The sequence below is a fragment of the Antennarius striatus genome, chromosome 13 (genome assembly GCF_040054535.1).
Source record: "Antennarius striatus isolate MH-2024 chromosome 13, ASM4005453v1, whole genome shotgun sequence".
Classification (NCBI taxonomy): domain Eukaryota; kingdom Metazoa; phylum Chordata; class Actinopteri; order Lophiiformes; family Antennariidae; genus Antennarius; species Antennarius striatus.
Genome location: NC_090788.1, coordinates 14,985,664 through 14,994,417, shown reverse-complemented (window position 1 = coordinate 14,994,417; position 8,754 = coordinate 14,985,664). Strand labels below are relative to the sequence as shown.

The window sequence follows — 8,754 nt, the reverse complement described above, 5'->3', positions numbered from 1 at the left end:
GTTGTACCGTTTTATTCATACATTGCGGGATGGCTCCAGCTCCCCGTGACCCGCAATGAAGCGGCAGAAGATGAATGAATGAATGAATGAATGAATGAATGAATGAATGAATGAATGAATGAATACATTCACTATTGAAATTAGTAGAAGCAATAGTATTATAGTATAATGTAATGTAACACAATGTAATGTGTAGAAAGTTAATTTATATTAACTGATGTAATTAATAAAGGAAATAATGGTGTGAATATAATTCATAGCAGTATCGTAGATAGATTAAAAGTAAAGAAGTATAATGGGCATAATCATGACAGTCATTTGTTGTAGTATAATTAGAATTTGTAATTAGAGTAATCCATCTTCAGCAAGCCGAAGTTCTAAACTAATGTCAACATGTGTGACAGCACATTAAAGAACTAACTGGAGATGTTCTCCTGACATTTATTACTACAGGACAGTGACCCACATTCCTCAATTACTCATACAAAAGAGAATGAATGACTTTTAGTCCCACCTAAACATCATTTAGATTTTGGCGATTCCTGAAGGGAAAAGCCGAAAGGAGAAGAAGAAGTAACTCCTTAATGAGATTGTAAATCTTTGACTTACTGCAAATTAGAAAGCTCCAAAACCTTTTATTAATGAGGGATGGGGAAAATCTGATTGTTTATTAGAAAGCCAGAACACCTTTGTGTTCTGAATATTATGGCATTAGTTATAGAGATGAATAGCTCTAACCTGCTGCTACACTTTGTCATAAATGTTGCATCTTTATTATAGTCTCGCAGGTTTCCTGATGAATCTGCTATTATTAATCCTAATAAAACACTACAAAGACTTTTTCTATCAATCCACCCAACCCCCCAAAAAAGTTGTTGAATAAGACATTTTATTTCCCTATTTAGATAATGATGTAAACTGAAACACATAACAGGATGCACAGTTTATCTGTAGCTGACCTAAAGAAGGTCACCATATTCACAAGGTTGTCTTCAACTCGATACATGTAGATATACCTGCAAACTCAGCAGATAATACCATGCTAATGAGAGAGTTCATTGATCATTTAATCAATGTGTGCCTGAAAATGGCTTTTTCTCTGAAGCAGACAGAATACATTTATATTTAATCTTATACCTTTTTGAGGGGCTGATTGTCTTATGCCATCCTCAACATTTATATAATACAGTATATGTTTACCATAATGTAGCCGCAAGAGGACACAAGCCAGTGTCTTATTGTGCCGGTCCCAAGCCCGGATAAATACAGAGGGTTGCGTCAGGAAGGGCATCCGGCGTAAAACTTTTGCCAAATCAAATATGCGAATCAAACCTATGACTTCCATACCGGATCGGTCGAGGCCCGGGTTAACAACGACCGCCATCGGCGCTGTTGACCTACAGGGCGCCGGTGGAAATTGGATTACTGTTGGTCGAAGAAGGAGAGGAGGAAGGTGCGTTCGCACGAAGAAAGAGAAGAGGAACACCAAGAGTATAGGACTGAGAGTAGGGACGTTGAATGTTGGAACTATGACAGGAAAAGGTAGCGAGTTGGTTGACATGATGCAGCGGAGGAAGGTAGACATACTGTGTGTCCAGGAGACCAGGTGGAAAGGTAGCAAGGCTAGAAGTTTAGGAGCAGGGTTCAAGTTGTTCTATCATGGTGTAGATGGGAGGAGAAATGGAGTAGGAGTTATCTTGAAGGAGGAGTTTGTTAGGAATGTCCTGGAGGTAAAAAGAGTGTCAGATAGAGTGATGAGTCTGAAGCTAGAAATAGAAGGTGTGATGTTCAATGTTGTTAGCGGGTATGCTCCACAGGTAGGATGTGAGCTGGAGGAGAAGGAGAAATTCTGGTCGGACTTTGATGAAGTGATGCAGAGCATGCCTAGAAGTGAGAGAGTTGTCATTGGAGCAGACTTCAATGGACATGTTGGTGCAGGAAACAGAGGTGATGAGGAGGTGATGGGCAGGTTTGGTATCCAGGAGAGGAACGCAGAAGGACAGATGGTAGTTGACTTTGCAAAAAGGATGGAAATGGCTGTAGTGAATACTTTCTTCCAGAAGAGGCAGGAACATAGAGTGACCTATAAGAGTGGCGGGAGGAGCACACAGGTAAACTACATCTTGTGTAGACGGTGTAACCTGAAAGAGATCAGTGACTGCAAAGTAGTGGTAGGTGAGAGTGTAGCCAAACAGCATAGGATGGTGGTGTGTAGGATGACTCTGGTGGTGAGGAAGATGAAGAGGGCAAAGGCAGAGCAGAAGACGAAATGGTGGAAGCTAAAAAAGGAAGAGTGTTGCATGACTTTTAGGAAGGAGTTAAGACAGGCTCTGGGTGGTCAGGAGGTGCTCCCAGATGACTGGACAACTACAGCTAATGTGATCAGGGAGACAGGTAGGAGAGTACTTGGTGTGTCATCTGGAAGGAAAGTAGATAAGGAGACTTGGTGGTGGAATGAGGAGGTACAGGAGTGTATACAGAGAAAGAGGTTAGCCAAGAGGAAGTGGGACACTGAGTGGACTGAGGAGAGTAGACAGGAGTACAGGGAGATGCAGCGTAAGGTGAAGGTAGAGGTAGCAAAGGCCAAACAAGAAGCTTATGATGACTTGTATGCTAGGTTGGACAGTAAGGAGGGAGAGACTGATCTATACCGGTTGGCAAGACAGAGAGACAGAGATGGGAAGGACGTGCAGCAGGTTAGGGTGATTAAGGATAGGGATGGAAGTCTATTGACAGGTGCCAGTAGTGTGATGGGAAGATGGAAAGAGTACTTTGAAGAGTTGATGAACGTGGATCATGAGAGGGAACAAAGACTAGAAGAGGTGACTGTTGTGGACCAGGATGTAGCAAAGATTAGTCAGGATGAAGTGAGGAGGGCATTGAAGAGGATGAAGAGTGGAAAGGCAGTCGGTCCTGATGATATACCTGTAGAGGTTTGGAAGTGTCTAGGAGAGGTGGCAGTAGAGTTTCTGACTGGGTTGTTCAACAGGATCTTAGATAGTGAGAAGATGCCTGAGGAATGGAGGAGAAGTGTGCTGGTGCCCATTTTTAAGAACAAGGGAGATGTGCAGAGTTGTGGCAACTACAGAGGAATAAAGCTGATGAGCCATACAATGAAGTTATGGGAGAGAGTAGTGGAAGCTAGACTAAGGGCAGAAGTGAACATTTGTGAGCAGCAGTATGGTTTCATGCCAAAAAAGAGTACTACAGATGCAGTATTTGCTTTGAGGATGTTGATAGAGAAGTACAGAGAAGGCCAGAGGGAGCTGCATTGTGTTTTTGTAGATCTGGAGAAAGCTTATGACAGGGTGCCCAGAGAGGAACTGTGGTATTGTATGAGGAAGTCTGGAGTGGCAGAGAAGTATGTTAGAACGGTGCAGGACATGTATGAAGACTGTAAGACAGTGGTGAGGTGTGCTGTAGGTGTGACAGAGGAGTTCAAGGTGGAGGTGGGACTGCATCAGGGATCAGCTCTGAGCCCCTTCTTGTTTGCTATGGTGATGGACAGGCTGACAGACGAGGTTAGACAGGAATCTCCATGGACTATGATGTTTGCAGATGACATTGTGATCTGTAGTGAGAGCAGGGAACAGGTGGAGGAGAAGCTAGAGAAGTGGAGGTTTGTCCTGGAAAGGAGAGGAATGAAGGTTAGCCGCAGTAAGACAGAGTACATGTGTGTGAATGAGAGGGACCCAAGTGGAATAGTGAGGTTAGAGGGAGAAGAGATCAAGAAGGTGGAGGATTTTAAGTACTTAGGCTCAACAGTCCAGAGCAATGGAGAGTGTGGAAAAGAGGTGAAGAAGCGTGTCCAGGCAGGATGGAACGGGTGGAGGAAAGTGTCAGGTGTGATGTGTGATAGAAGAGTTTCAGCTAAAATGAAGGGAAAGGTGTACAAAACTGTGGTGAGACCAGCGATGTTGTTTGGTCTAGAGACAGTGTCACTGAAGAAAAGACAGAAGACAGAGCTGGAGGTAGCAGAGATGAAGATGCTGAGGTTCTCTCTGGGAGTGACCAGGAAGGATAGGATCAGGAATGAGTACATCAGAGGGACAGCACATGTTAGAGGTTTTGGAGATAAAGTCAGAGAGGCCAGACTGAGATGGTTTGGACATGTCCAGAGGAGAGATAGTGAATATATTGGTAGAAGGATGCTGAGTTTTGAACTGCCAGGCAGGAGACCTAGAGGAAGACCAAAGAGGAGGTTTATGGATGTAGTGAAAGAGGACATGAAGGTAGTTGGTGTGAGAGAAGAGGATTCAAAGGACAGGGCTAGATGGAGGAAATTGATTCGCTGTGGCGACCCCTGAAGGGAAAAGCCGAAAGGAAAAGAAGAAGAAGTATATGTTTACCATCAGGTCGTGTTTTTCACATTAAATAAATGTAAAGAACTGTCAGTCAAATGTTCTTCAGGTCTTTAATGTTTCTTGCTGACAGGTTCATTCTACAGATCTACATTTCTTCTCATGTCTTTTTGTCTGCAGGGTGAACAGATGATGCTAACAACATCATGTGGCTTTATGGCACAGGACAGGCCTGGTGGAGACAGCCCCAGATTTCTGACCCAGATGGTCACAGATTCATCAGAGAAGACCTAGTTTACCAAGACTTCTGAAGCAGAAGAGGAAGTAGAAGATATTAATGGTAAATATCTGTGTGCGCTGTGTTTGTACTGTATGTATGCATGCGTTTGAAGTACAGTATTTACTAACTAGAGTGTGCTCTTAAGCGCTGTCTCCCCTCCTGTGGGTTTCACTGATTATGTCTCCAATTCGTCTTATGATCAGCAAAAGAATGATCTTCATCAATACTGTCCTGCAACAATGTCACTTGGTTTAACTTAATATTTATTTTCCCTGTCTGACCCCTGAATGCATCATAATATCCCTGTCGCTTGTAAATCACACATCATTGCTCACATCGTCTCACACGGCGAGCTCGTCTGATCTTTGCATATCAGGTCTGTGACGTCAGCTTGTGGCGGCTTTCACTCTAGCTCAGAAACCAGCCAACAGACCACAGCCCAGCTGACCCGCTGCCAGAACCTCCCCTAGAGGATTACTGTTCTGTGACCAGCTGCTCCATTAGAACAAGAAGTGCCTGCTTCTGTTCTCATCAACTTTTATAAAAACAGACAAGGCGCTTAGCTCATCGGCAAAATTGTATGAAGATGAAAATACAGCCCATTTATTTTTTCAGTTCATTTATTCGTTAAATGAGTGTCTGCTTTTATTGTCCTCCTCGGTGCAAACAAGTGTGTTCAGGTAAATTAAATCCCAACAAGTCAGATAGTGGCGATGAAGTGTCAGTGTCATAAGAGAGGTGTTTATTAAACTGCTCCTGAAACACATTCTCATCAGTCTCACCACAGTGGGTCAGTGTCCTGACAGCTTTTCACAATGGCAAGTCTCACGTAAGGTTGAGAGAAAGCTCAGCTGGAATGAGCATAGAGTACAGAAAACATTTCAATATCTGTGAGGAGAAGAAAGAATAAATCTTTTACTTCTATGAGGAAAACTTTTGACTTAAATCTGAATTCTAAAGGTGTTCTGTCAAGATTTTCTCAGCAGCAGATTCAGATTAACAACGGATATTGTCAGTTTAGTACATATACTATTTAATGCAGCTGAGTTGATGTTTATGTTCGTATTACGTTGTGTTTGGATTGAGGACATGTGAGGACAGCCTATTGCCTTATATGGACAACTCACAGAGAACACTGGCCTGATTTTAGTCTTTAGATTCTTTGAGTAGATGTCAGTACCTGGATTCCTCCTGTTCCACCTGTGGATTTTAAAAATATTGGTGTAATTTCCTTCAGACATCCGCAAAACATCCACACAAATGACGCTCATTTTCACAGCGTCATTTGTGTTTAGCTTTCAGCCTGCCTGCACTGACTATCACCTACTCTGACCTCACATGCAAGTCCAAAAATATCTGATGAATCCCACCCACTTCTCAATCAACACCGCTCTTTCCATCATAAACCCCACCCACTCTGAACACAGCTAACATACCCCTGCTCTAGGGTATGGACTACATCACTCTGCGAAGTTCATTGTAAACTGGTCTCAGGTCAGCTGTCCTCCACTCAGTGCTGGTGAGGGAGGAATGTCAGAGACATTGACCTCAGGAGTCACTGGAAAGGAGACGGGACATTTCTGTATTGACTGATGACAAGGTGACATGAAAAAAAGGTTATTGATTTGATCCTTGACCAGAGTCCAGAGTCTTTATCGCAGCAGCTCTGCAAACCCTGTCGGCTCAGTCCTCCGGAGCCAACGGGGCAAAGATTACTGAAACCTACGGGATACTTTGACTCACTAAAAGATAAGAAAAACAACCATTGTTAGCACAATTTAAAACAAAAAGAAGCACTACACACATTTATAAAAATGTGTATATATATATATATATATATATATATATATATATATATATATATATATATATATATATATATATATATATATATATACACACACTGTATTAAAACAAAATGAAGTTTGAGGAGTTTAAGGCACACACACACACACACACACACACACACACATATATATATATATATATATATATATATATATATATATATATATATAGCTGAAGGGCAAGAACAAGGTCCGAGCCATCAACATGTATGCACTGCCGGTCATCAGATACCCCGCTGGGATCATAAGCTGGCCAAAGGAGGAGATAAAAATTTTAATTTTTTTTTTTTAATTTAATTTTATATACTGGTTTGATCCCCGAAGGGAAATTAAGAAAGCACACTCTAGCTACTGATTACAAACGCATGCATACATATTTGTGAGTACAGGCCCCTGTATCACACACACACACAAGGGGGCCTGTGGGCATGCAGGGGAGGTAGAGTGGCAGGCAGCTCCTTCTTGGTGCGCCTCAAATGAGCAATTTGTAAAGGGGACGGCACCTTGCTCAAGGGTGCCTCGGCAGTGCTCCGGAGATGAGCTGACACCTCCCACTGTTAGCTCACCTCCGGGTATTTTTGGGGGGGCGGGAGCGGGAATCGAACCGCCGATCTTAAATCATAGGACGACCCGCTCTACCGCCCGCTTTACCACTGAGCCACTGCCGCCCTAAAAGCCACAGATATCAAGACTAGAAAGCTCCTCACCATGCATGGAGGGTTTCACCCCAAGTCCAGCATCCTGAGGCTGTACACTAAGAGGAAAGAGGGAGGCCAAGGACTAGTGAGCATCAGGGCCACTGTCCAGGATGAGCCATCAAAAATCCAAGAGTACATCAGGAAGATGGCCCCAACAGATGAACTGCTCAGTGAATGTCTTAGACAGCAGAAACCTGAGGAGGAAGAGGAGGAGAAGGAGGAGGAGGAGGAGACAACATGGAGGGACAAGCCCCTACACGGCATGTACCACCATCAGATAGAGGAAGTGGCTGATATCAAGAAGACCTACCAATGGCTGAATAAAGCTGGACTGACAGACAGCACAGAGGCACTGATCATGGCAGCACAAGAACAGGCCCTAAGTACAAGGGCAATAGAGGCCAATATCTACCACAGTAGATCTGACCCAAGGTGCAGGCTATGTAAAGAAGCCCCAGAGTCAGTCCAGCATGTGGTAGCAGGGTGTAAGATGCTCGCCAGCTCAGCATACATGGAAAGGCACAACCAAGTAGCTGTGATAGTGTACAGGAACATCTGTACCCGGTATGGACTAGAAGTACCCAAATCCCAATGGGACATACCACCAAAGGTGGTTGAGAACGACAAGGCTAAGATCCTGTGGGACTTCAGCTTCCAGACCGACAAACAGCTACTGGCCAACAAACCGGACATTGTGGTGATGGACAAAGAGCAGAAGAGAGCAGTGGTGATAGATATGGTGATTCCAGCTGACGCCAACATCAGGAAGAAGGAACACGAAAAGATTGAGAAGTACCAAGGGTTGAAAGAACAGCTGGAACAGATGTGGAAGGTCAAGGTTAATGTGGTCCCCGTGGTAGTAGGAGCACTTGGGGCAGTGACCCCCAAACTGGAAGAGTGGCTCCAGCAGATCCCTGGAACAACATCTGAAGCCTCAGTCCAGAAGAGCGCAGTCCTAGGAACAGCTAAGATACTGCGCAGAACCCTCAGACTCCCAGGCCTCTGGAAGAGGACCCGAGCTTGAGGATGACACACAGATACCACCCCACAAGGGTGAGAGGGACATTTTTTTAATATACATATACACAGTGGTACCTCTACTTACGAAAATAAATACACACACACACACACACACACACACACACACACACACACACACACACACACACACACACACACACACACACACACACACACACACACACACACACACACACACACACACAGTGGTACCTCTACTTATGAAATTAATTGGTTCTGGAAGAAATTTCATAAGTAGAAAATTTCATAAGTAGAGACGTGTTTTCCATGCAAATGCCCTAATCTGTTCCAAGCCCTCAAAAATTCCGACGTAAATGTTTTATAAAGGATAAAAATGCATCAAAACATGTAACAAATACATGTTACGATTAGATTATTACACAATAAATGAGAGTTGTGCATAACGTAAAAAACAAAGAATAGAATAAAGAATAATAATGACGGTCATTTACCTTTTATCTACTGTCCCCATTGTTTTTTGCCCTCTTTGGTTCATGCGCTCCTATCTCACGATGCAGAACAACAGAGTGAATTCCAGTCCTCCTTTTGAACTTCTCCAACAACCCACGCAATGCCTTAAACTCCTC

The 8,754-nt window shown here is 43.5% G+C and overlaps 1 long non-coding RNA gene across 1 annotated transcript; it reads right to left on the bottom strand.

Annotated features, from left to right (window-relative positions):
* Nucleotides 1–4,410: 4,410 nt before the first annotated feature.
* LOC137606769 (uncharacterized) lies at nt 4,411–5,898 on the bottom strand. The gene is made up of 3 exons (XR_011037916.1): nt 5,762–5,898; nt 5,364–5,469; nt 4,411–4,608 (listed from the first exon to the last, which is right to left on the bottom strand). It is a non-coding gene; the product is annotated as an uncharacterized lncRNA (long non-coding RNA).
* Nucleotides 5,899–8,754: the final 2,856 nt, after the last annotated feature.